This window comes from Giraffa tippelskirchi, chromosome 2 (genome assembly GCF_054371585.1).
Source record: "Giraffa tippelskirchi isolate mGirTip1 chromosome 2, T2T-mGirTip1v1.2.pri, whole genome shotgun sequence".
NCBI classification, from domain to species: domain Eukaryota; kingdom Metazoa; phylum Chordata; class Mammalia; order Artiodactyla; family Giraffidae; genus Giraffa; species Giraffa tippelskirchi.
In genome coordinates, this window is record NC_137276.1 from 211688865 (window position 1) to 211716158 (window position 27294).

Consider the following 27294-nt stretch of genomic DNA (forward strand, 5'->3'; position numbering starts at 1 on the left):
GTTCATTAAGTCAGTGATGCCATCCAACCATCTCATCCTCTGTTGTCCCCTTCTTCTCCTGCCTTCAATCTTTCCCAGCATCAGGGTCTTTTCCAATGAGTGAGCCCTTCGCATCAGGTGGCCAAATTATTGGAGTTTCAGCTTCAGCATCAGTCCTTGCAATGAATATTCAGGGTTGATTTCCTTTAGGATTGACTGGTTTGATCTCCTTGCAGTCCAAGGGACTCTCAAGAGTCTTCTCCAACACCAGAGTTCCAAAGGATCAGTTCTTTGGTGCTCAGCCTTCTTTATGGTCCAACTCTCATATCCATACATGACTACTGGAAAAACCATAGCTTTGACTAGATGGACCTTTGCTGACAAAGTAATGTCTCTGCTTTTTAATATACTGTCTAGGTTGGTCATATTTTTTCTTCCAAGGAGCAAGCATCTTTTAATTTCATGGCTGCAGTCACCAGCTGCAGTGATTTTGTAGCCCCCCAAAACAAAGTCTGTCACTGTTTCTATTGTTTCCCCATCTATTTGCCATGAAGTGATGGGACCAGATGCCATGATTTTCGTTTTTTGAATGTTGAGTTTTAAGCCAGCTTTTTCACTCTCCTCTTTCACCTTCTTCAAGAGGCTTTTTAGTTCTTCTTTGCTTTCTGCCATAAGGGTGGTGGTATCTGCATGTCTGAGGTTATTGATATTTCTCCTGGCACTCTTGATTTCAGCTTGAGCTTCATCCAGTATGGCATTTTGCATGGGGTACTCTGCATATAAGTTAAATAAGCAGGGTGACAATTGACAATATACAGCCTTGATATATTCCTTTCCCAATTTGGAACCAGTCTGTTGTTCCATGTCCAGTTCTAGCTGTTGCTTCTTGACCTGCATACAGATTTCTCAGGAGGCAGATATGGTTGTCTGGTATTCTCATCTCTTGAAGAATTTTCCACAGTTTGTTGGGGTCCACATGGTCAAAGGCTTTAGCGTAGTCAGTGAAACAGAAGTAGATATTTTTCTGGAACTCTCTTGCTTTTTCTATGATCCACCAGATGTTGGCAATTTGATCTCTGGTTCCACTGCCTTTTCTAAATCCAGCTTGAACATCTGGAAGTTCAGGGTTCACATACTGTTGAACCCTAGCTTGGAGAATTTCAGGCATTACTTTGCTAGCGTGTGAGATGAGTGCAATTGTGTGGTGGTATGAACATTCTTTGGCATTGCCTTTCTTTGGGATTGGAATGAAAACTGATCTTTTCCACCTCTTTAGGGGGCCTTTGAATAGGTAATTAGCTAAGACAGTATGTTATGGACCCTTCTGAGTTAGTCTCCAAGAAGGGTCCTTCTGCCAGGTGTCAGGAGTTCCAGCCAATAGAACAAATTTGGCTCAAAAGGAAAGGAAAGCTTTGTTCTCTGATTAGAAAACGGAGAGGTGGGAGCCTGCTTTAGGGCAAACAAGCTCCTTGTTTGCTTTATAGGGATCAGGGGGCAGGGCTTGCTTTGTAGGGATCCCTGTCAGCTGGGAGGGGAGGGGGCGGAGTTCTCGCGAGAGAGGCATAGCTGTGCTGCTCCGGCTCTGGATTCTAGTGCTGGGCTCAGCTAACAGCCCACTGCCGCCATCTTGAATTGCTGTGTTGTGTGTGGCTTCGGCACACAGTATGAGGTGTTGGTGCAGCTGTTTCTCACCAAGAACTCTGGTCTGAAGGGTCACGTGTAAGGCCTCTGTGTACAGCACTGTATGAGCAAGCACCAAGACTAGCACCAAGGAAGAAAAAGGTTAGACTATTTTATTATCTAGATCATATTTTTATTTCCTGAGAACTGTTAATGGACTTTGCTGGTGGTAGTTATATATCAACATTTATTTTTACTCATTTATTTTTATTTGCCCCTGTAAATGAAGCTTCACAGCTGCAGAAAGCTGATCAGTTGGGTCATTGCTGTATCTCTGCGTCTAGTCCTATGCCTGGTGTTTCATCATAACCGGAAGAGCTGGGTACTATTATCCTTCTCACTTCACTGATAGGAATTGAAGTCCAAGACCCATAGGTGGTAAACGGCACAGCCAGGCCTGGAACCCAAGGGCTCAGACTCCAGAAGCAATGCTCTGATTTACTGTGCTCTAAATGATTTGGTAAAAGAGGAGAAGCGTGCACTGATTTGGCCTGTCTTAGGTGAGAGGGAATGAGTTTCTTAGTGTTAAGGCCTTTTGAGTAGGGCCTTGAGTGTTGGGGACCACTTTCTAGGATGGTGATGGGAAGAAGGATATTGCAGGTGGTGGAGAAAATGACTAGGGTTCTTGGTCTTTCTCAATCAATAGAAATTGACTAGAGGCCAGACAAGAAATTCAGGCTTTACTGAGGCCCCTGCTGCAGCAGGTGGGAGCAAGAACAAACAAGGAGTTCCCTTGCTCACTCGCCCACAGAGGGGGCTGAGCTCATTCCTTCCATGGGGTGAGGGTAGGGGTGTGTCCAGGGTTCAGGCCGGAGGAGTAGCTCAGGGGGTTTTCTCTTCCCTCTGGTGGTGTCGAGGGGCTTCCCTGACTCAGATGATAAAGAATATACTTGCAGTGTGGGAGACCTGGGTTCAGTCCCTGGGTTGGGAAGATCCCCTGGAGAAGGAAATGACTACCGACTCCAGTATTCTTGCCTGGAGAATCCCATGGACAGAAGACCCTGGCAGGCTACAGTCCATGGGATCCCAAACAGTTGGGCACGACTGAGCAACTTTGACTTTCACTTCACTGGTGGTGCTGAGTGCAGGGGCCATGCACGGTACCCTTCTTTTGCTCCTGACACTCAGTTTTTGCCCCAGGCTTTTTAGAAGTGGCAGTTGAGTTTTTGGTCTCTTTGTATCTTTTGTCCAGAATTTGCACCAACTGGGCATGCATGCAGTTATTTTCAGTCCCATACAGTTTCTTTAAATTTTGTTGCTGAAGGAGAGGTGTGTCCAGATGCAAGCATTGCAGCACTGCAGCAAAGGGTGCCTGGTCCCAACGTGTCTCAGTGGGAAGAGTGTGAACAAAACCAGGATCGGGAAAGCACCGGAACATTCTGGGAATAGTGAGTAATTGTAGAATAGGGTATGGGGGAGTTAAAATTGGAAAGGTGGGTTGCATCATTCTGTAGAGGGTTAGAAGACATCAACATTATTTCATTTTGTTTGTTAAGAGGAGGCGCTGTCTGTATTTCAGGAAGAGACAGCTGCACAGGATAAGTGTAAGAAGGCAGCTGTTGGTTTTGAACAAATCATATAAATACTTAGAATCCCATTTTACTTGTTTGTAAAATGGAAATATAAACACCTTGTTCATAGTTTTTCGTTTCTATTTTTCTCAAGAGGGTTAAATAAGATAATCTTATGGACTTACCCTGTAAACTTTACTTTATACAATACACAAAGGTTAGTGAGGATTTTCATCATATGGTCCGTGACTGAAGAGAGTGTGGAGGTAAGTAGGTGGGAAGTAAGCAGCAGAGATCTAAGTGAAAAATGACCAGAGTCTATAAGATGATAAGATAATTAGATACTATTGTCTAACAAGGGCAAGTTTAAATGAGTTTATATTTGTAAAGCTCTTAGAAGAATACCTGGCTCATAACTCACCATAAGTGATTATCTTTCTATCATTCTATGTGTTTTAAGTAATAGGAATGCAAAAGATGTTTAAGGGATGGAACCAATTATGATTATATGCTTTATTGTGTGAAGGTCAGTTGCAGAGAAAACGGAATCAGAAATAACAGCAATAAAAAATTATAACCTCAGGTGCCTAGGAGAGTAGTCATTAATTGTTATAAGGAAGAAAGAACAGAGAAGAGATGAAGACTTCCTTTGAACATAATACATTGTCCATTAAAAGCTCATAGCGGATGTTCGAAAGCTCTGAAAATGGGGGCATGGTGTAAAGGATGGAAGGAACTCATGGTCAGAGGAATAAATTGCGGGATTTTTGTTTAGAATGGTTACTTGGAGTTTGGTATCATATCAAGAATAGAGTGAACAAAGGTTAGAGAGAAAGGCCAAGGGCAGAAACGTAGAGCAATGCTTCTGAAGCTTTACCATGTATACGAATCACCTGGGCATGTTATTGAACTACAGACTCTGACTCGGTAGGTCTAAAGTGGGGCCCGAAATGCTATACATCTGACCAGCTCTCAGGATGCAGCAGTATTGCTAGTCCATGGGTACAGCCTGAGGTACTGAGATGAGGTCATAAAATTGAGAGCCAGAAGAGACAGAAGCAGAGAGAAAGAAAGGGAGAGAGAGGGAGCAAAAATAAAATTATTGAGAATGCAGTTCTGCGATGCAATGAAAAAAAGGGGAAAGAAAGTTTCAAAGTAAGAGAGTGCTCCTTAGTGCAAGGACAATAAATGAGGCTTAATTTTGACAAATAATCCAGCATATGTAAATAAGAGCATGGTTTCAGCAGTTAAATGTTGGAAGTCACATTACAGGGAAGAGGTAGAAACACTAAGAGTGACTTTAAACCATCTAATAGAAAAGTTAAACAGAGAAAGAAAAATTGGGGTGTGATGGTAGCTTTAATGCAGCTGTAATTGTAAGGGAAGCATTGCTTTAAAGATGAGGAAAACTCCTAAGTTATTAGGCTGAAAGGAAAGAGGCAATAGAGAAGAAATGCTTGACTGGAGAAAGAGAGGAAGACAGAATATGTATCAGAGGGAAAGAAAGGGGAGGGGAAGGAGGTTAAATCTAATCATAGGCAAAAGTTAGACATGAAAAGAGAACAGATGAAAATATAGAGATGGTTTCAGGCAAAGGAGAGACTAGGGGGATAGATAACATTAATATCAGATGGTTTAATCTATGAGGGGATACAGATCTAAGGCAAGTGAAAAGATTTGGAGCAGCCTCTGTAGCTGGCCTGACAAGGAACAAAAAGAGGGGAGTAAGAATGGCCAAGCAAAATGAGCACACACTGAGGTTAGATCGCTTGAATGTGTAGTGTGGGCCAACCGGCACCTTTCATCAACGTTCTTGAGCAATGCACAGCGACAGCACGCCGTGGCACAGAAGTAGAGGTGTGGGCTTCCGCAGGTGGTGGGAGCTGGACATGTGGATCCATGTGAAGAATGTGGTCATTCTGGTCACATTTTGGTATTTTTAATTTTTGCCTCAAGGTTGGGTAAAGAGCCAGGGAAACTGAGAGAGAGGACGGAATCATGAGTCAAAGCAACTTGATGCGAGGGGGATGAGTACTAGACTCAGAGCCAGGAGACTGGGTTTCCTACCCTGCTTTCACTTTCCAGATGGCAGACCTTGGATAATCTCCCTTAGTTTTTTATCTTTACAAAGATGTTGAAGTAAATTAGCCCTCAACCTTGGCTATACATAGAATTGCCTGGGGAAGTTTAAGAGATCGCTATCTTAGAATAATTCAATCAGATTGGGAGGTGTGTCTTAGGTATCTGTTTGTTGTTGTTGTTGTTTGTTTGTTTGTTTTTAAATCATGTCCAGTGACTTTTCCTCCTAGCTCTGTTAAGACAGAGCTGCTTCCCTGGTGCTTCAGCTGGTAAAGAATCCGTGTGCAATGTGGGAGACCTGGGTTCGATCCCTGGGTTGGGAAGATCCCCTGGAGAAGGAAACAGTTACTCACTCCAGTATTGTGGCCTGGAGAATTCCATGGACTGTATAGTCCATGGGTTCGCAAAGAGTGGCACGACTGAGTGACTTTAACTTCACTCTTAAGATATAATTGACATGTAGCATGTGTAAGTTTAAGGTAGATAAAGGATGATTTGATAGACATATATATTGTGTAATTATTACCATGTTTGTTAATAAGATTAGTGAATATATCTGTCATCTCACATAGCTACCCCCCCCCCTTTTTTTTTAATGTGGTAAGAACTGTTAAGTTCTCTTAGCAACTTGCATGTATACAATGTGGTATTGTTAACTCTAGCCATGCTGGACGTTAGATTCCCAGAACTTATTCATCCTATAACTGGAAGTTTGTGTCTTTGACCAGCTTCACCCATTTGCACCCCCAACCTCCACCCCTGGCAACCACCAGTCTCCTCTGTGGTTTCTAGGAGTTTTGTTTTTTAAATTCCACATATAAATTCAGTTATAGGGACTGATTGGATGTTGGAAAAATAGGTCAGAAAGTGAAATTTCAGGTTGATGATGCAGTTGAGGGAAAGGGCCCCATGTGGGTGGCCATTACTACTTAGGGTTGAGTTTTGTGACTGCACAGAAACCATTTCTTACTGAATTTCTATCAGGGGCACTGTGTAGAGAGCCTGTTGAATAAATGCCATCACCTGAGAGTTGAGAGCACATGGGTTCTAGCCAGTGCCAGTTGCAGCACTTATAGACTGGGTCACCAGCTAACACTGTTGAGTCACTTGGGGCTCTTGCCCATACTGACATTGATGAAACTGTAGAACCTTGTGAACTGCTAATTTCTTTCATGCCTCTCATGGCTGTTGCCCTCAGTCTAGAATTCAGGCACATCAGGCATTGCTTTCAAATTTTCTTCTCCTTTATGCTCTGTGTTTTGTTTTGTTTTCTTCCTCTGAGTCATCTTCTCGTTGCTTCCCACTGATGACCTCTCTCACAACCCTTTCTATTGCTCTCCTGAAATCTTATTCCATTTCCACAGAATCCTCAGTCTCTTCTCAGAACTCGCTGTGTTCTTGTCCTAATGTAAACTTGGCTTTTCCTTGAGTCATCACCTCTCAGGGAGCTTTCCTTAAAGATGCTAGCCATCTTCTCTTCATTCGCGTCTCTGAAATAGTGGGTGATATTGACCTGGACCCAAGGTTTGTAACTTTCAAACCTCAACTCCCCAGTCATATCCAAAAAGCCCCCTCTCTTTGAGTTATCTGATATGATGCACAACTCTAACCCCCACTACCCTGCCTCAAGTAATCAGGTCACTTCCATGATTAATGAGGACTCTACAAGTGGCTACTCATCAAAAAGTGACAAATGAAAATTATCTTCTCCCCATGTCTTTCAGTATTCCAGTACCCCTCTCTGGAAGCAATTATTATCACCAAATTTTGAATATTCTTCCAGAAATATTTTATGAGAATATAATCATATGTATATATATATGAATATTCATGCATATTTATAAATTACTTGTTTTTAGAAATAGACTGGTAAGACATTATATTCACTGTTCTAAAACCTTTCATTTTTTTGCTTAACAAAATATTTTATGTTTATTTTTAGTTGAAGTATAGTTGATTTACAGTATTAGTTTCAGGTGAATGACAAAGTGATTCAATATTTTTGTAGATAATACTCCATTCAAAATTAATAAAATAATTACTATATTTCCCTTTGCAATATATCCTCATTGCTTATTATTTTTTTGTAACTTTAACCTTTTTATTTTGTATTGGGGTGTAGCTGATTAACAATGATGTGGTAGTTTCAAGTGAACAACAAAGGGATTTGGCCAGACATATACATGTATCCATTCTACCCCAAACCCCCTCCCATCCAGGCTACCACATAACATTGAGCAGAGTTCCATGTGCTGTTCAGTAGATCTTTGTTGGTTATCCATTTTAAATATAGCAGTGTGTTCATGACCTCCCCCAAATCCCTAACTATGCGTTCCCTCCAGCAACCATGAGTTCATTTTCTGTCTGTCCAGGGACTGTAGCCCAACAGGCTTCTCTGTCCATGGGGTTTTCCAGGCAAGAATACTGGAGTGGGTTGCCATTTCCTGCTCCAGGGGATCGTCTCCACCCAGGGATCGAACCCAAGTCTCCTGCATTGCAAGCAGACGCTTTACCCTCTGAGCCACCAAAGAAGCCCCATTTTTTTTTTTTTTTACATAGTATAGTAGTTTTTAATCTCTTAGTCTCATACCCCTACTTGCTCCTCTCCCACACTTGTTTCCTATACTACCTTTCTTCCACCTTTCACTACAATATCCCAGAGCTTCTCATCATCTGTGAGACCCTTTTCTATTTCTGAAAACTTAGAACTCTCACATCCCATTCCCTCATCACAATCTTCTATTCTTCTAGGTTTTTTGCTCTCTTAGTTTGACTATAAATTTATGCTAGTTTAGTCAAGATCTCTGATTTATTGACTGAAATAAATGTGCACAATTATATCTGAAATTAAAAAAAAAAGAGATACACATGAAATTATTTACAAAACATAAATAGACCCACAGACATGTAAAACAAACTTATATGTACCAAAGGAGAAAGCAGTGGAAGAGCAATAAATTAGGAGAGTGTGGTTAATATATACATACTACTACATATAAAATAGATAACCAACAGCTCAGTTCATTTCAGTTACTCAGTCATGTCCAACTCTTTGTGACGCCATGTGTGCAGCATGCCAGGCCTCCCTGTCCATCACCAACTCCTGGAGTTTACTCAAACTCATGTCAATTGAGTCGGTGATGCTATGCAACCATCTCATCCTCTGTTGTCCCCTTTTCCTCCCGCCTTCGATCTTTCTTAGCATCAGGATCTTTTCTAATGAGTCAGTTCTTCCCATCAGGTGGCTAAAATATTGGAGTTTCAGCTTCAGCATCAGTCCTTCCAATGAATATTTGGGACTGATTTCCTTTAGGATGGACTGGTTTGATCTCCTTGCAGTCACAGGGACTCTCAAGAGTCTTCTCCAACACCACAGTTCAAAAGCATCAACTCTTTAGCACTCAGCTTTCTTTATAGTCCAACTCTCACATCCATACATGACTACTGGGAAAACCATAGTTTTGACTAGATGGACCTTTGTTGGCAAAGTAATGTGGCAAAGTAATGTCTCTGCTTTTTAATAAGCTCTCTAGGTTGATCATAACTTTTCTTCTAAGGAGCAAGCGTCTTTTAATTTCATGGCTGCAGTCACCATCTGCAGTGATTTTGGAGCCCCCCAAAATAAAGTCTGTCACTGTTTCCACTGTTTCTCCATCTATTTGCCATGAAGTGATGGGACCAGATGCCGGGATCTTAGTTTTCTGAATGTTGAGTTTTACGTCAACTTTTTCACTCTCCTCTTTCACTTTCATCAAGAGGCTCTTTAGTTCTTCGCTTTCTGCCGTAAGGGTGGTGTCATCTGCATATCTGAGGTTATTGATATTTCTCCAGGCAATCTTGATTCCAGCTTGTGTTTCTTCCAGCCCAGCATTTCTCATGATGTACTCTGCATATAAGTTAAATAAACAGGGTGACAATATACAGCCTTGACGTACTCCTTTTCCTATTTGGAACCAGTCTGTTGTTCCATGTCCAGTTCTAAATGTTGCTTCTTGACCTGCATACAGATTTCTTAGGAGGCAGGTCAAGTGGTCTGGTATTCCCATCTCCTGAAGAATTTTCCTCAGTTTGTTGTGATCCACACAGTCAAAGGCTTTGGCATAGTCAATAAAGCAGAAGTAGATGTTTTTCTGGAACTGTCTTGCTTTTTCAATTATCCAATGGGTGTTGGCAACTTGATCTCTGGTTCCTCTGCCTTTTCTAAATCCAGCTTGAACATCTGGAATTTTACGGTTCACGTACTGTTGAAGCCTGGCTTGGAGAATTTTGAGCATTACTTTGCTAGCCGTATGAGATGAGTGCACTTGTGCAGTCATTTGAGCATTCTTTGGCATTGCCTTTCTTTGGGATTGGAATGAAAACTGACCTTTTCCAGTCCCGTGGCCACTGCTGTTTTCCTTATTTGCTGGCATATTGAATGCAGCACTTTCACAGCATCATCTTTTAGGATTCGAAATAGCTCAACTGGAGTTCCATCACCTCCACTAACTTTGTTCGTAGTGATGCTCCGTAAGGCCCACTTGACTTCGTACTCCAGGATGTCTGGCTCTAGGTAATCATCATCGTGATTATCTGGGTCATGAATATCTTTTTTGTATAGTTTGTCTGTGTATTCTTGCCACCTCTTCTTAATATCTTCTGCTTCTCTTAGGTCCATACAATTTCTGTCCTTTATTGTGCTCTTCTTTGAATGAAAAGTTCTCTTGATATCTCTGATTTTTTTGAAGAGATCTCTAGTCTTTCCCATTCTATTGTTTTCCTCTATTTCTTTGCATTGATCACTCAGGAAGGCTTTCTTATCTCTCTCCTTGCTGTTCTTTGGAACTCTGCATTCAAATGGTTATATCTTTCCTTTTCTCCTTTGCCTTTCGCTTCTCTTCTTTTCAGAGCTATTTGTAAGGCCTCCTCAGACAACCATTCTGCCTTTTTGCATTTCTTTTTCTTGGGGACTGTCTTGATCACTGCCTCCTGTACAATGTCACCAACTTCCGTCCATAGTTCTTCAGGCACTGTATCAGATCTAATCCCTTGAATATATTTGTCACTTCCACTGTATAGTCATAAAGGATTTGATTTAGGTCATACCTGAATGATCTAGTGGTTTTCCCTACTTTCTTCAATTTAAGTCTGAATTTGGCAATTATGAGTTCATGATCTGAACCACAGTCAGCTCCTGGTCTTGTTTTTGCTGACTGTATAGAGCTTCTCCATCTTTGGCTGCAGAGAATATAATCAGTCTGACTTCAGTATTGACCATCTGGTGATAGCCATGTGTAGAGTCTTCTCTTGTGTTGTTGGAAGAGGGTGTTTGCTATGACCAGCACATTCTCTTGGCAAAATTCTGTTAGCCTTTGCCCTGCTTCATTCTGTACTCCAAGGCCACATTTGCCTGTTACTCCAGTATTTCTTGACTTCTTACTTTTGCATTCCAGTCCCCTATAATGGAAAGGACCTCTTTTTGGGTATTAGTTCTAGAAGGTCTTATAGGTCTTCATAGAACCGTTCAAGTTCAGCTTTTTCAGCATTACTGGTTGGGGCATAGACTTGGATTACTGTGATATTGAATGGTTTGCCTTGGAAATGAACAGAGATCATTCTGTTGTTTTTGAGATTGCATCCAAGTACTGCATTTCAGATTCTTTTGTTGACTATGATGGCTACTCTATTTCTTCTAAGGGATTCTTGCCCACAGTAGTAGATATAATGGTCATCTGAGTTAAATTCACCCATTCCAGTCCATTTTAGTTCACTGTTTCCTAAAATGTCAGTGTTCACTCTTGCCATCTCCTGTTTGACCACTTCCAGTTTGCCTTGATTCATGGACCTAACATTCCAGATTCCTGTGCAGTATTGCTCTTTACAGCATCGGACTTTACTTCCATCACCAGTCACATCCACAGCTGGGTGTTGATTTTGCTTTGGCTCTGTCTCTTCATTTTTTCTGGAGTTATTTCTCCACTGATCTCTAGTAGCATATTGGGCACCTACAGACCTGAGGAGTTGATCTTCCAGTGCCCTATCTTTTTGCCTTTCCATACTGTTCATGGGGTTCTCAAGGCAAGAGTACTGAAGTGGTTTGCGATTCCCTTCTCCAGTGGACCATGTTTTGTCAGAACTCTCCACCATGACCCATCCGTCTTGGGTGGCCTTACACGGCATGGCTCATAGTTTCATTGAGTTAGACAAGGCTGGGTGCATGTGATCAGACTGGTTAGTTTTCTGTGATTATGGTTTTCAGTCTGTATGCTCTCTGATGGAGAAGGATAAGAGGCTTATGGAAGCTTCCTGATGGGAGAGACTGACTGAGGGGCAAACTGGGTCTTATTCTGATGGGTGGGGCTATTCTCAGTAAATCTTTAATCCAATTTTCTGCTGATGGGTTGGGCTGTGTTCCCTCCCGGTGTTTGACCTGAGGCCAAACTATGGTAGAGGTAATGAAGATAATGGTGACCTCCTTCAAAAGGTCCCATGCATGCACTGCTACACTCAGTGCCCCCAACCCAGGTGCAGCAGGCCACCGCCGACCCATGCCTCTGCCAGAGACTCCTGGACACTCATGGGCAAGTCTGGGTCAGTCTCTTGTGGTGTCACTGCTCCTTTCTTCTGGGTCCTGATGCACACAGGTTCTGTTTGTGCCCTCCCAGAGTCTGTTTCTCCAGTCCTGTGTAAGTTCTGGCGGCTCTATGTGGGTTAATGGTGACCTCCAAGAGGGCTTATGCCATACCCAGGTCTGCTGCACCCAGAGCTCCTGCCCCCGCAGCAGTCCGCTGCTGACCCGAACCTCCTCAGGAGACACCCAAACACAGTTCTGTCTCAGTCTCTGTGGGGTCTCTGGGTCCTGGTGTGCACAGGTATGTTTGAGCCCTCTAAGCGTCTCTGGCAGGTATGGGGTTTGATTCTAAAGGTGGTTTCACCCCTCCTACAGTCTTGCTGGGGCTTCTCCTTTGCCCTTGGACATGGATATTTCCTCAAAGTCGCTCTAGTGCTGCGCAGCCGCCGCTCCAGTGCCTACCATCTTGCTGGGGCTTCTCTGCCCTTGGACGTGGAGTATCTCCACACAACCACTCCAGTGCTGCGTAGCCGCTGCGCAGATAACCAACAAGGACCTACTATATAGCAAGGAAAATATACTCCATATTTTCTAGTAACCTATAGGGAAAAAGAATCGAAGAAAAAAAATATATTTATACATGTATATATATATAAACTAAGTTACTGTGCTGTACACCTGACACTAATGCAACTTTGTAAATCAACTATACTTCAATTTTATATATATATATATATATATTTTAATGCAGTGAGTTGTGAATTTCAATTTTATTTGGGGACTTACTGAGGACTATAGAACAGAAGACAGCCTCTCAGATAACTCTGAGGAATTTTTTCAGAGAGATAAAGAGGTAGATCAGTGTGTATGTGATTTTGGAAAAGGAGTACGTGCAATTAAACACACATCTCAGTCACAAGGAACATATTATCTCTGTTAATGATTTTAGTGCTTTTCTAAGTATAGGAAGATGTAAGAATTGGGGTTCATAACATTTTCTCCTGAAAATGTCTAACTAGCAGAAGATCTGTTCTCTCAGTTTTCCCAGAGCACAGAGGGCTTCATTCATGACCTGTGTCCTGAATTTCTTTCAGAGTGTTTTGAAGGTCAGCAACTACAGTAGCTAATGACTTAATTCTTGTAGAACTGGGTGATTAGCAACATTCTTTAGTTGGTGCCTTTATTAGTATTATTACTGGCCATACTGTATGGCATGTGGGGTCTTAGTTCCCTGACCAAGGATCAAACCTGTGCCCCCAGCAGAAGTGTGGAATCTTAATTACTGGACTGCCAGGGAAGTCTCAAGTTGATGTCTTTAATATTTTTCTTTTTTCTTAGATTTCTTTTCTTTAATATTTCTCTTGCTCCTCCTAGGCAGGACTACATAATGACTTTTATAAATTCCATGCATTTTTGCTTTTTATGGGCTCTCTCCTCCTTTATACAAAGTGATTTTTACATTCATATTTTACAATTGTATTTATATAAAGACAAGTATATTAATATATATTAAAACACTTTATTTTACCTAAAGGTTAATTTTTTTCATTACGTTTGAAAAAAATTAAAATATCTCTGTGGGCCCTAGGTTCTGTGCCTAAAGCATCAGTTTTGTACAAACATGATTTTTGAAAACTGGTTATATTCTTATTAATTTAATCTTTCTGACTTCCAATTCACTTTTCAATCTACTAGATACTGGATATGGATTGCCACCACTACCGCCATATTGAAACTATTCTTCTTGTGGTTACTTCCTAATTGCTTAATCCGATAGGCACTAAGATCTCTACCTTGACTTTTTGGTAATTAAAGATACTGATTACTTCTTTGTTCCTGAGAGTATTCATGGGCTTTTGTGAGTCCTTCTCTATTTGTTTTTTTATGACTTCTTGGCACTATATAGATGGCCAAGTGTTAGAGAATTAAGGTAAAGAATTGGATAGTATGTTAGTTTCCTATGGCTCTGTAATGCCACACACAGAAATTTATTTCCTCTCAGTTCTGGAGGCCAGCAGTCCGAAATAAATATCAGTAGCCTGAAATCAAGGTTTAGGCAGGGCTATCCTCACTCCAGAGCTTGTAGGGGAGAATAGATTCCTTTTCTCTTCCAGCTTCTGATAACTTCTGGCATTCCTTGGCTTGTGGCTGGATCACTCCGATGTTTAAGGCCATCATCCTCTTCAAATCTCTGTCTTCATATTGTCTTGTCCTTTGTATATATATTGAATCTCCCTCTGCTTTCTCTCTTGTAAGGGCACGGGTTAGCAACCAAACTTGGATCTGCTCACTCATGTACAGTGAAACCAATATACTAACACTGGGTTATGGTGAAGGAAAGTACAGCATTTATTGCAGGGCACCCAGCAAAGAGTCCAGGACAGCTAGTGCTCAAAAAGCCCAAACTCCCCGATGCATTTCAGGAAAGCCCTTTAAAGGCCAGGTGAGAGGGGAGTTACAGGGTATATGACTAGCTCATGCTTCATCATCTGACTGGTTGATGGCAAGGTAATAAGACAATGTCACAGGGATTAACATTATCAACCCTTAGGCCCCAATAAGGACCTGTGTGCTCATGGTCATTAAGTAGTTAATGTATTTTATGTGCTGGGAGTTTTAGCATCTGTAAGATAATTCAGGAAATGTGCACCAGATACTGTTATCTTGGTACTTCAGTGAGAAGCTCTGACAGAGGGGTCTGAAAGAGGGGTCTGTCCCCTGCTCAGTTACACACCTGTGACAGCACTGAGGATTCACCCAGATGATTTAGGACAATCTCCTATCTCAAAATCCTTAATTTAAGTACATCAGATTCTCTTCCAAATAAGGTAGCATTTACAGGTTGCAGGGATTAGGGCATGGATATATTTTGTGTTCTCATTTATTAGCCTACCATAGATGGAAAAGAAAACTTAAAAACCTAGTAATTCAAAACCTTATGGAAGGTCATAGTCAGTCATCTGAGGTGGGTCTCATAGGAACAAATAAATGAATTTCAAAAGAAAAATAGAATTTATTGAAGTTTATTAAAAAAAAAAGCACCTGGAAATCAGTCTGAAAGAAGAAAAATGGCAACTCTCTTGCAGGTTTAGGACCAGCTGGAGCAAGCAACTCTCACTGAATTGGGCTGCAAGGGAAGGAATCAGGTGAAAGGTAAATTTCACTTAGACAAGATAGTAGCAGTCATCCTAGATGAATGCATGCTCAGTTGCTAAGTCGTGTCCAACTCTTTGCAGCCCTATGGACTGTAGCCCACCAGGCTCCTCTGTCCATGGGATTTTCTAGGCAAGAATACTGGAGTGAGTTGCCATTTCCTTCTCCAGGGGATCTTCCTAACACAGAGACTGAACTCGCATCTCCTTCATTGGCATGTGGATTCTTTATCACTGCACCACCTGGGAAGCCCAGTCTTAGATGAGTACCTGCCTTAAAATAACATTTATGATACAGTGAAGTCTTGTTAGTATGGGGAGAGGACACTGTATATCAATCTGAAATATAATTTGTTTCAAACCAGCAGTGGTAGCACAAACCATTAATCATGGTTTCCAAGTTACTGTCCAAGAATAGATGCTATATAGTTAATGGATAATTAATTAATTATGACTTTATAGAAAGACTACTAAAACTCTAGACAATAGTGCTCGACTACACACTTATGCAAGAACTTTAATTAAGTGGAATTACTTAAATTAATGATCTAATGAACATAGTGATCTTTAGAAGGACTTGCAGCCTCCCTACCTGGAGGATAGTTGTCCCAGGAGACTCATTTGAGCACTGACCTCTCAAGGAAGGCACACTTGCTTGTATAGCCAAGTAATTATTCAGAGACACAGCTCCTTAAATCTAATTTACATAATCACTTTATTCTTTATTTTCTATCTCAAGTGGTAAGAATTTAAAAAGCAGTCCATTGTTAATCATAGCAAAATCATTTTTCAATTGATCATGAATTTGCTTTGAAAAATGGAGAAAAGATTTTTAGTGTGCATCAAATAGACTAAAGTTCAAAAAGAATCAAGGCAAAAATGCACCATAATTGCTCCTTTAGCAAAGGCTATTGATTTCTTCCTCATCATCTCATCAAACAGAGAATGAAGGGAGAAAAATACCAAGTTCAAAGGGATCAGCTACTCAGGTATTGGGCAGGAGCTTCCAGTGAAAATTTCTGCCCCATTAAAAACATTTAAAGGAAGCAGCTTGTCTTCAATGTAGGAATCATTATTCTTGGTTTGAGTTCATCCTCTGGAGTTTTCACCTCTTCAGAAGGACACATTCTCTATAATTTCTAAGAAGTACTTTTTTAATGGGAGGGATTTATGTTAAGTTGGTTCAGGAAAGGTAGACAATTGCAGAGCCTTTTTAATGGCCTACAAAAGACTGTCAAGTAATTAAATAGATTTTTTTCTTTTTCCTTAGATGGTTCCATGGTTTTAAAAACACTACATTGAGCATGTAAAATCAATTTCCATTACTGGCCTTGACCTTTGCAATTTTATAAACATGTTCTTTCCTTGGGTTTGGAATGTGGTTGAAAAGCAATAGTAGGAGACTAGAGGACAAGACAGGTCCTTCTAATAAAAGCTACTGCTTTTCCAGTGAAAATCTCCTTTTCACACAGGCATTCATTCGACTGTGTATGTTAGAGATATAATTGTATAAATACTTTTCTATGTTCATATTATAGATGTATGTGTGTGTTTCTATTGGAGGCAGGATTTGTTTTTCTCTACAAAACAAAAATATATTGCACTTTGTTTTCACTGCTAAGGGTTTTTTTTTATCCCCTTCCCATTCCAAGAAAGTAGCCAAGCCATTGTGTTCCTTTGCCCCAGGGGCCTTGGGTTGCTGATGGAAAGCAGATGTTGCCAGAGGCTTGCTTCATTCTTTGTGTGTATTTCTTTGGGTGGGGGGTGGGAGGTAGGGGGGAGTGGGATTGGAAAAGTATAATCATTGAGGGGATTATGCCCCATCACCTAGAGTGGAAGAGAAGAAAGATAATGGCATTTTGAGGGGTGCTGGGAATGGAAAGAGAACTGACTACTGGCAGTAGTTCCTTGAAACAGCAGGAGGAAATAGATTTGGGTGGTTTTCAAAAGAGGTAACCCACCCCTGCCCTACTTGTTAACTCCCAGTGAGTGGGTTCCTAGCAGACTCTAGGGAGGAAGGTCTCTAGGAGCCACCGCCTTGGGAATGGAGATGATAGGAACTCTGGGTCAAGATTATCCAGGTGTCCTGGACTGAGAGCCTATCATTGGGGATCACGGCCGTCTTTCAGTATTTCAGCTTGCAGAAGACAGTCCCCACCCCCAGCCTTTGCATCACCTGGAAATAGGAGTGGAGGAAGGGAGTCCAGAAATGACTGAAATAGAATTTCCTACCCAGGTGATAGCTACTTTCTTTAAGCAGTTTAATCTGAAGAAATGTGATATTTCTCACACTCAAGAGTTGTGGTGAAATTTTTATTGCCATTCCTCTTTTTCCCACTTCATCTGTAAAATGACAATTATTAACCCCCCCCTTGCAGAGTTGTTCTAGCATGAAATTAGATGACATGTATAAAGTGACTCTATCACTTAATATATGTTCAAAAAATAATTACTAAGAAATATTTACGTGTCTCCACACCATTGCAAGAATAGAATCAGGTGTTAGGTTTTCAAAGAAGAACAAGACATGCTTTCAGTTCTCAAAAACTTTGTCATAATTAGAGATGTAGATTGAGTATATAGAACTGTTTAAAAGTACTAGATTCATAATTCTTAGCAAGAAATACAAGCAGGTAAGATGTGAGAGGGGTCATAGGGAAATTGAGTAGAAGGATTTGGAGGCAGGAATTGTGACATAAAACAGAAAACCTAGGGTAGGCTTAGAAGAGAAAACACTGGGGGTGGAAGGAATTTGTGTATGATTCTATCACTGGCATGCAACTTTGGCTTTTTTTCCCTTGTACCCTTTTCTCCTCATTTTTTTAAAAAATGAAAGTTATAGCTGCACATACTTTACAGAGTAAACTAACTCAACAGGAATGTGCAAAGAAAAATTTAGTTTCTCTAATCTACTTCTCTTTACCCATGGGAGGGGAAGTTTTCCCTGTTAACCTTCTTGAGGTCTTTTGGCTGCTCTAATAATTAAATTGACACAAGACAGATTAACCAGAAGAAAAAAAATTAATTCATAGGTGTGAAGGTCTCATAGAAATAGGATCCCCAAAGTGATCAAAGCAGACTGTTTATATATCATCTTTACACAGAGGAAACAATTATTTGTGAAGATTTAACGAAACAACGGGTATTGTGCTTGGGGTAGCAGACAAATGAAGAAGTAACAAAGTTTGTTTATATAACTTTCTTCGTCTTGAATTCCCTAACTTTTGGTGTTGAGGATGTTTTCTATCCTCCTTGGTATATAGAAGGTACCTTTACATGGGAGATTTCTTTCTCACTTTCAGGGGGAAAGAGGAGGGTCAGAGTGTTCTAATATCACTTTTTTTTTTTTTTGCCAGTTGTTTCTCAAGTGACTTTAATTTGAAATAATTGATATGTCATTTGGTATCTTTGAGGGTAGCTTGCCTTGAGCCCCCACAGTTTTCTCCTCTAAGACTTCCCTGGAAGTTTCACATATTAAAAGCTGAGCTGATGGATTGTTCTATCATTTCATTGAATCAGGTTCTTAGTCCTGAGCATAGGTCAGTTTAGTTGAAGTCGTTTCAGGAGATGATGATACAGGTGGGCTCCCAAAGTCAGGCCTACATTGCACAAGTAATTGGGTATTTGAGAAGAGATGTATCTATGGAAACAAAGAAAAACAGAGGTTAATAATTGGAGATTGGAGCCAACTATAAGTCAGTTTCTGAGCCCAGGAGGCAGCTAGTCAAGGAGATTTCTAGATGTCAAAAGTTGAAGCATCTTTTGCAGTTTGAAATGTCTCTGATGATCTTATCGAGCATTCAGGAAAACTTTCTGAGCAGCCTGCACAACAGGCATGACGAAGATTGCTTAAAAATATGAGCAATTTCTGTGATTTCTTTGAAGTTTATATCAAGTTATCTAGCTTCGATCTGCAGGGCTTCAGGAAAAAAAGACAATCTTAGGCAATCATCCCAAGTCAAAAGGATGGGAGGAAAAATTTGAAACCTGTTTCAAGAGTTGTATCCAGATATTGAAGGATACCAGAAGAATTAAAGATTCCATCCAGTTAATAGGTAGAAAACAAAATCTTGAAGACAATTAGTAAAACTAGAATCTGATATCTTCCACGGAAACATAATTTTTCTCTCTAAAATCACTTATACTTTTACCAAAGATAGCCTTTAAGACTAATTTATTTGCAAAATAAGTCTAGATTTAATACATTTGACGTGGTTATTTATATGAATTCGCCAAGAACAGTGGTTACTATTTGTTTGCAAAATAAGTCTAGATTTAATACATTTGACATGGTTATTTATATGAATTCTGCAAGAACAGTGATTACTATACAGGTTTTAAAAAATCTGTTTTGCTGGAACTTTTCATAAGGAATCTTCAGATCAAACGTTTTAAAAAAATCAGTTATTTTGTGGGAGTCTGCCCTGGGTCTGTTTTTGCTGTGCACAGGCTTTCTTGCCTCATGGCAAGCAGGGGCTACCCTCTAGTTGTGGTGCGTGGGCTTCTCATTGCGGTGGCTTCTCTTGTTGTGGGATACAGGCTCTAGGTACAAGGGCTTCAGTAGCTTTTGCACATAGGCTTAGTAGTTGTGGCACATGGGCTCAGCTGCCCCTCAGCACGTGGAATCTACCCAGACCAGGGATCAAAACCACGTTCCCTGCATTGGCAGGCAGATTCCCAACCAATGGACCACCAAGGAAGTCCCAGAGCAAACTTTTAATAGCCTCTCAGGGCTAAGAAGCCAAGTCAAACACTTGCCATCAGATATCACCTGCAATATTGATAGATTTGAGTGAATGCCTTTCTTCTTGAGGTCCCCAAAATATCCTGAGATTCCTGGGCTTGCCGAGGAACCGATCTTCCTTACGGACCTGGTAAGGTTTCTGGGAAACCTGTAAGCAAGGTACCAGGCTGATTTTCCAAGAGACTTAATTGGCTCCATAAAGTCAATCTTAGTTCCTCAAAGCTGTCTGGTCATATCTGAATCTATGTTCATTCTCAAATATGAAATTCCAGCTAAAACCTTGGCAATAAAATCAATGTTTCCAATTGTGTCCTTTTACAAGAAGAGTAGATTCTTATTGAACTTATTTAAACAACTGTATTGCCATGCAAATTAAGAATAATCACTGTGAGTTTTCTGAGTTCCAGAGGGATCAGTCAGGGAGAAAAATGATCAACATTTCTATTCTGCTTACAAAGATAAAATTTATCAAACTGCTCTAAGTTGTTAAAAGAGAACAAATATGCTCTAAGTTAGATAAAGGAGAAGTTTTTCTTAAATCTGGAGAAACAAAACATCTTTTGAAAATTAGCAATGTTTCAAGTGAAAAAAATTATAAAACATTATAATCATATTCCTTAGGACACTCAGTTTCATGTAGTTAATTCTTGTTCATCTTCCTCTTCTGTTAGTTTTGTTTTAGACAAAGACACAATTGCTTGTGAAGATTTAACAAAACAAAAGAGCTTGTATTTGGGGTAGCAAGCTAATGAAAAAAGTAACAAAATTTACTTACACAGCTTTCTTAGCCTTGAATTCCCTAACTCTTGCGATAAGGATACTTTCTATCCTCCTGTTATTGGGAGGATTTCTTTACATGAGAGATTTATTTCTCATTTTCAGCAGGACAGAGGGGAGTCAGAGTGGCTTTTTATATCTTATTTCCCACCAGTTGTTTCTTAAGTAACTTTAATTCAGAATAATCAGTATGCCACTTTAGCAAGCTTTGGGACAGCCCTTCATGAGCCTCAATACCCAGAAGCAACCACTTTCAATACATCTTTTTTTTTTTTCCTTTTCTACATCATACGACATGTGGCATCTTGGTTCCCCAACTAGGGATCGAACTTGCGCCCCTGCAGTAAAAATGCAGTCTTAACCACTGGACCACCAGGGAAGTCCTGATTAGTTATTTATTTTGGCTTAGTTGCAGCATGTGAGATCTAGTTCCCTAACTAGGGATCAAATCTGGACCCCTTACATTGGAAATGCTGAGTCTCAGCCACTGGACCACCAGGGACGTCATAAAATCTTTTATTTGTTTTGTTCTGTTTTTCCCCTTAAGTATATGATCTTATTTTTTCCAAGTTATATACTAATGTCTCCATTCTTGATTTTTTTTTTTTTTAGTTATTATATATTAATATTAATGGGCTTCCCAGGTGGCTCAGTGGTAAAGAATCCACCTGCCAATGCAGGAGACTTGGGTTTGATTCCTGGGTTGGGAAGATCTCTTAGAGAAGGAAATGGCAACCCACTCCAGTGTTCTTGCCTGGGAAATACCATGGGCAGAGGAACCTGGCAGGCTACATTCCATGGGATCACAAAGAGTCAGACATGACTGAGCAACTAACACTATAACATTATAACAACAACAAATTAATATTAGCATATCTCATTTTGGAAGATGAGTTTTCTTTAGTCCTTATACTTTAACCCCACCCCAGTACATCCATTCTTTTTTGCTTCCCATCTGTCTAGTATAGTTATTTCATAATTTGTGACAGAGCAAAATTACTGCATTATGATGATGATGTAAATATTATTCACAGCTATGCTTTATAGAATACAGTGACTTATATAAGCATGATCGTTTCTCTGATTCACAATTGTATTTTCTCTGGATTAAAAAGTTATCCTTTAATTGAAAAAAAACAATAGTTTCCTATGCATTCTTAATAGAAATGTTCTGCCAATTGCTTAAATCTCTTGATGTGTCAGACACGTCCAGTATTGTGATGTATATCCCTGAAGCATTTGTTCCTGAGGCATGCTAACCTGCCCTGATCTGAAAAGACTGTTAGAGTCTTCACATGCCTGTGATCATTGAATTGCTTATGACCAGGCTTCTCTGATTCCCTCCACTTCTCCCCCTCTGTATGGTCTCACGGCTTCCTTTTCTTAAAACAAAATTTATCCACTGACTTTAAGGGAGCACAGCTTGTAAGTGGCTATCTGAGAGAGGGTGCAGGTGATGTAAAAAAAAACGGATACCTCGGATGTCTGAAAATGCCTTTATTCTTCCCTCACGCTTAATTGATATATTGACTGGATATACACATCTGTGTTGAGAAATATTTTCCTTCAGATTTTTTATGGCACTGCTCTTGCACCTGTAGTGTACTGCTGAAAAATGTGAAACTATTCAGAATCTCTATGCTTTTAGGTGACCAACCCCCTGCCTCCACCCGAGGCTTGCCTCTGTCTCAGTATTTTAAGATTTCATGGTGAGGTGACTTTGGTGTGGTTTATTTTCAGCCACTGTCTGGGTATTCTGGATTCTCTTTCAGTCTGGATACTTAGGTCATTCCACTCTGGGAAATTCACTTGAAATGCTTCTTAAGTAATTATTTCCCCTCATTTTCTCTGTTTGGTTTCTTGGGAGCTCCTTTTATTTGAATGTTGAACTTAAATTATCCTCTCCTTTTCTGATTATTTGCTATTTTCCAGTCTGCTTTCTGAGCAGTTTCTCCAGTTTTATCTTCTATAACATGTCTGTCAAGTTTGTAATTTATGTCATTGAATTTTTTAAAATATTTATTATATTTTTTGGTTGTGCTGGGTCTTTGTTGCTGAGCGGGCTTACTCTAGTTGTGGAGAGTGGGGACTACCCTCTAGTTGTGGTGCATGGGCTTCTCTTGTTGTAGGGCACAGGCTCTAGGCACAAGGGCTTCAGTGGTTGCAGCACTTAGGCTGACTAGTTGTGTCTCATGGGCCTCAGAGCATGCAGACTTAAGTAGTTGTGGCTTATATACTTAGTTGCTCTGAGGCAGGTGGAATCCTCCCTGGACCAGGGATCGAACCTGTGTCCCCTCCATTGGCAGGTGGATTCTTATCCACTATACCACCAGCAAAGTACTCTATCACTGTACTTTTAAAAATATCTAATATCTTCTATTTGTATGTATTGATTTTTTTTTTTTTTTTACAACAAACTACCTTACCTCACACACTAGTAAAGTAATGCTCAAAATTCTCCAAGCCAGGCTTCAGCAATACATGAACCGTGAATTTCCAGATGTTCAAGCTGATTTTAGAAAAGGCAGAGGAACCAGAGATCAAATTGTCAACATCCGCTGGACCATCGAAAAAGCAAGAGAGTTCCAGAAAAACATCTATTTCTGCTTTATTGACTATGCCAAAGCCTTTGACTGTGTGGATCACCATAAACTGTGGAAAATTCTGAAAGAGAAGGGAATACCAGACCATCTGACCTGCCTCTTACCTGTATGCAGGTCAGTAAGCAACAGTTAGAACTGGACGTGGAACAACAAACTGGTTCCAAATAGGAAAAGGAGTATGTCAAGGCTGTATATTGTCACCCAGTACATCATGAGAAACGCTGGGCTGGAAGAAGCACAAACTGGAATCAAGATTGCTGGGAGAAATATCAATAATCTCAGATATGCAGATGACACCACCCTTATGGCAGAAAGTGAAGCAGAACTAAAGAGCCTCTTGATAAAGTGAAAGAGGAGAGTGAAAAAGTTGGCTTAAAGCTCAACATTCAGAAAACTAAGATCATGACATCCGGTCCCATCACTTCATGACAGATGGGGAAACAGTGGCTGACTTTATTTTTTTGGGCTCCAAAATCACTGCAGATGGTGATTGCAGCCATGAAGTTAAAAGACACTTACTCCTTGGAAGAAAAGTTATGACCAACCTAGACAGCACATTGAAAAGCAGAGACATTACTTTGCCAACAAAGATCTGTCTAATCAAGGCTATGGTTTTTCCAGTAGTCATGTATGGATGTGAGAGTTCGACTATAAAGAAAGCTGAGTGCCGAAAATATGATGCTTTTGAACTGTGGTGTTGGAGAAGACTCTTGAGAGTCCCTTGGACTGCAAGGAGATCCAACCAGTCCATCCTAAAGGAGATCAGTCCTGAGTGTTCATTGGAAGGACTGATGTGGAAGCTGAAACTCCAATACTTTGGCCACCTGATGCAAAGAGCTGACTCGTTTGAGAAGACCCTGATGCTGGGAAACATTGGGGGCAGGAGGAGAAGGGGATGACAGAGGATGAGATGGCTGGATGGCATCGCTGACTCAATGGATGTGAGTTTGGGTAAACTCCTGCCGGAGTCCTGCTCCAGCTGGTCCAGGGGTTCCCTCAGGATGGACGGCGTCGGGGGAGAAAATGATGCAGCCTCTCACTCAAAGCACTAGGCTGCATGTTTATTTTAAGCATCAGGTTTTCTTTTATGCATTAGGTCAGAGGTATGACATCTTCAGTTTCCCCTCACCCATATTTACTGTCTCCATAAATCATTGTTGTTCTTCAGAGTTCCCTCTTAAGTGTCCTTGTGATAACATTGTAACTCAAGTTTGTCTCTGGGCTGTATATCACATTCCTCAGTTTATTTCTTATCTCTCTAAATCCTGTTATCCCCTTGTAACTTAAGCTCATCATCTCCTAAAAAGGCTTTTAGCTATTAGTATCTCTAAAATACCTAGTTTCCATAAGCTATAGTAAAATATGCCAACACTACAACATACCTTAAACTTTTAGCTTCTAACTATTCTTAATTATTCCTAACCCCTAAACTCAGCAAACTTCTTTTGCCATAAACATCCCCCTTACAGGCAGGTTTCAGATAACAATGTTTCCTATGGTCTCAAGCTGCAGCCTATGTGCTCATCCTGGAGCATTCTTTGTAAAGATCCTTGAACAAATGTCAATAGTTAACGTTATGGATTATAACATTCTTTCCAGCCAACTCAACCGGAGGAAGGAAAGGACAAGTCAGAATCACAAGACCTAACTCCTTCATCCCGGGACCGTGCCTGTGGGATGAGGAGAGGGGGTTGGGGCCGTGCCTCCATTTTGTCAGTAATACCTATCGCAGCTCCCGACAAACTCTGGGAGTTGGTGATGGACGGGGAGGCCTGACATGCTGCAGTTCATGGGGTCGCAAAGAATCGGACATGACTAAGCAACTGAACTGAACTGAACTGAACTTTACCTCCATGAAGATATCAAATATAATATGTTTCTTCTCTGTGTATTTTCTTTGGTTCTTCCAGTTTACTTAAACTGTAACTCAGTTCTCTTTGTGTGTGTGTGTGTTAAAAGATGTCTTAGACATCTGGCGATCCTTCATGTTTGCACATAGTTGAGAGCATGGCACACAGCGTGTGAGGGTGGAGACTGTTGACTCTGCTGTATGAAGATTTGTCAAGACCAGTGCTAATATAACTTTATGTGATTATGGGCATGTTGTCTGTCTTATAACCAATAGCCATACATCTGTTGATCACTGAGGAAATGATGCTTTAATTTTATGTAATTTACTGGCTTCCCTGGTATCTCAGCTGATAAAGAATATGCCTGCCATGCAGGAGACCCCTGTTCAACTCTTGGGTCAGGAAGATCCTCTGGAGAAGGGAAGATCCTCTGGAGAAGGGATTGGCTACACACTCCAGTATTCTTGGGCCTGGGGTCTCAGATGGTAAAGAATCTGCCTGCAGTGTAGGAGACCTGGGTTCAATCCCTGGGTTGGGAAGATCCCCTGGAGAAGGGCATGACAACCCTCTCCAGTATTCTTGCCTGGAGAATCCCCATGGACCGTAGCCCACCAGGTTCCTCTGTCCATGGGGTTGTAAAGAGTTGATCACAACACGACTGCATTTTACTGTAAATCACTACAAGTGGCTAATGGCTGCTATATTGGACAATGCAGGTCTAGGCTTTCCCTTTGAATTTTTTTTTTTTTTGGTAGTGAATTGGGCTGGATTCATTAGAGAAAGAGTTTTGAACTGCTTTCTGAGAGGCTCAGGCTTGAATGCTAGCACTCTGAGAGCCAGGTAAAAAAGAGGAGTAGGGACAAGGAGGATTTTTGTTCCAAAATGCCAATATCCACATATTTTTAACTTACTGCTTGGTATTGCAGTTCTCCAACTCTCCCAGAGCCCAGTTTTAGGTTTTCCAAAAAGAAACTTCTAGGTTTTGTTGGGGGTGAATAAGGGTTTGAGACTCTGATACTGATTTTTTTCTCTACTTTTAATCCCACTTCCATAGCTGCCCAGTGCACAAATTCCCAACTCATGTGTAATCAATGCCTCTCAGCTTTTGTATGATCATTTTGGGACCCAGTACTCTTGGAACTGGCGCATTTAGTGATCTTTCATTAACCTTCCAGACTTTCAAATTTTGATGCTGTTGTGTGTTTCCCCATTCTTTGTCCTTGTGATTTGATGTCTTAAAAAATTCTTTACCATGTCTTAATAGGGTTTCTGAAAAGTATAAAAAACAAATGAATATATTCAGTGGGTTGTATTTACTCCACAGTTGGTTTATTTCACATATGAGTTGTCTTAATCTATTCAGGCTGATATAACAAAAATACCACGGACTGAGCGACTTCAACAACCAACATTCATTTCTCACAGTTATGGAGACTGGGAAGTCCAAGATCAAGGTGCTGGAAGATTTGATGTTTGGTGAGGACACTATTCCCATTCATAAGAGTTCTATCCTCATGAATATGTTGATTCTCAAAGCTCCTACCTATGTAAACATTCAGTTTATACCAGCAGATCTACATTTATTATCTTTCTAAACTAATCAGTTACTATACTACTTTTTAAAGTTGATTTTTAAAATGATTATTTGCAATGTCATCCAACTGTTATAATTTACAATTCCTATCTCAAGGAATAACTTCAATTCTGTATAAAATATTTTTGCCTCCTTTTTTACCAACTTCATTAGCTGACTTCAGTAAGCATTTTAAACTTCTGCTATTGAGATTGAATCAGGATAATTAACTTTGTAAAGATTTGAATATTGGGTTGGCCAACAAGTTCATTAGGATTTTTCTGCAACTTATGGAAAAAACCCAGATGAACTTTTTGGCTAACCCAATATAAGGTAACCATTTTTACGTCTGTGTAATAGTTTTTGGAGAGAATATCATTTATATTCACGTTCACATGGTATTTAGGCAAATCTGTACACAATAGTAAGCCTGAGTGTGACTTAAATGCACAATCAATGCTACTGTGTTTTCTTCCTCTTTTCCCAATAAAGGAGTGGTCAAGCATAAAGACTGGATTTTCCTTGGGGGTTCAGATTCAAACTACTAAGGTTTATAGAAACTAAAGTGCTGTGTATTGTTTATCCATTTTTATGGGGTTAGGCATAACTCTAATACATATTTAAAGGTATATATATATGACAAGGGAGAACAGCAGAGTCATGGGTACAATCAGCCATTTAATTTTATAAAGTACCACATGTTAAACTTGTATTTCAGTTTGGACTTTTTATGGAGTTGGATGATTTATTTTTGCTCCTCATTTCCTAACTCTTCTTGTAGAATAAAGTTGGTTAC

General features: G+C 40.4%; 1 protein-coding gene across 1 annotated transcript in view; it reads left to right on the plus strand.

Moving 5' to 3' along the window:
• The first annotated feature begins 1570 nt into the window (after nt 1-1570).
• CHODL (chondrolectin) overlaps nt 1571-27294 on the plus strand; it is a 593574-nt gene continuing 567850 nt past the window's right edge. Inside the window, exon 1 of the mRNA XM_081572699.1 lies at nt 1571-1761. The gene's annotated coding sequence lies outside the window, so the exon portion shown is untranslated. The remainder of the gene's footprint in view (nt 1762-27294) is intronic.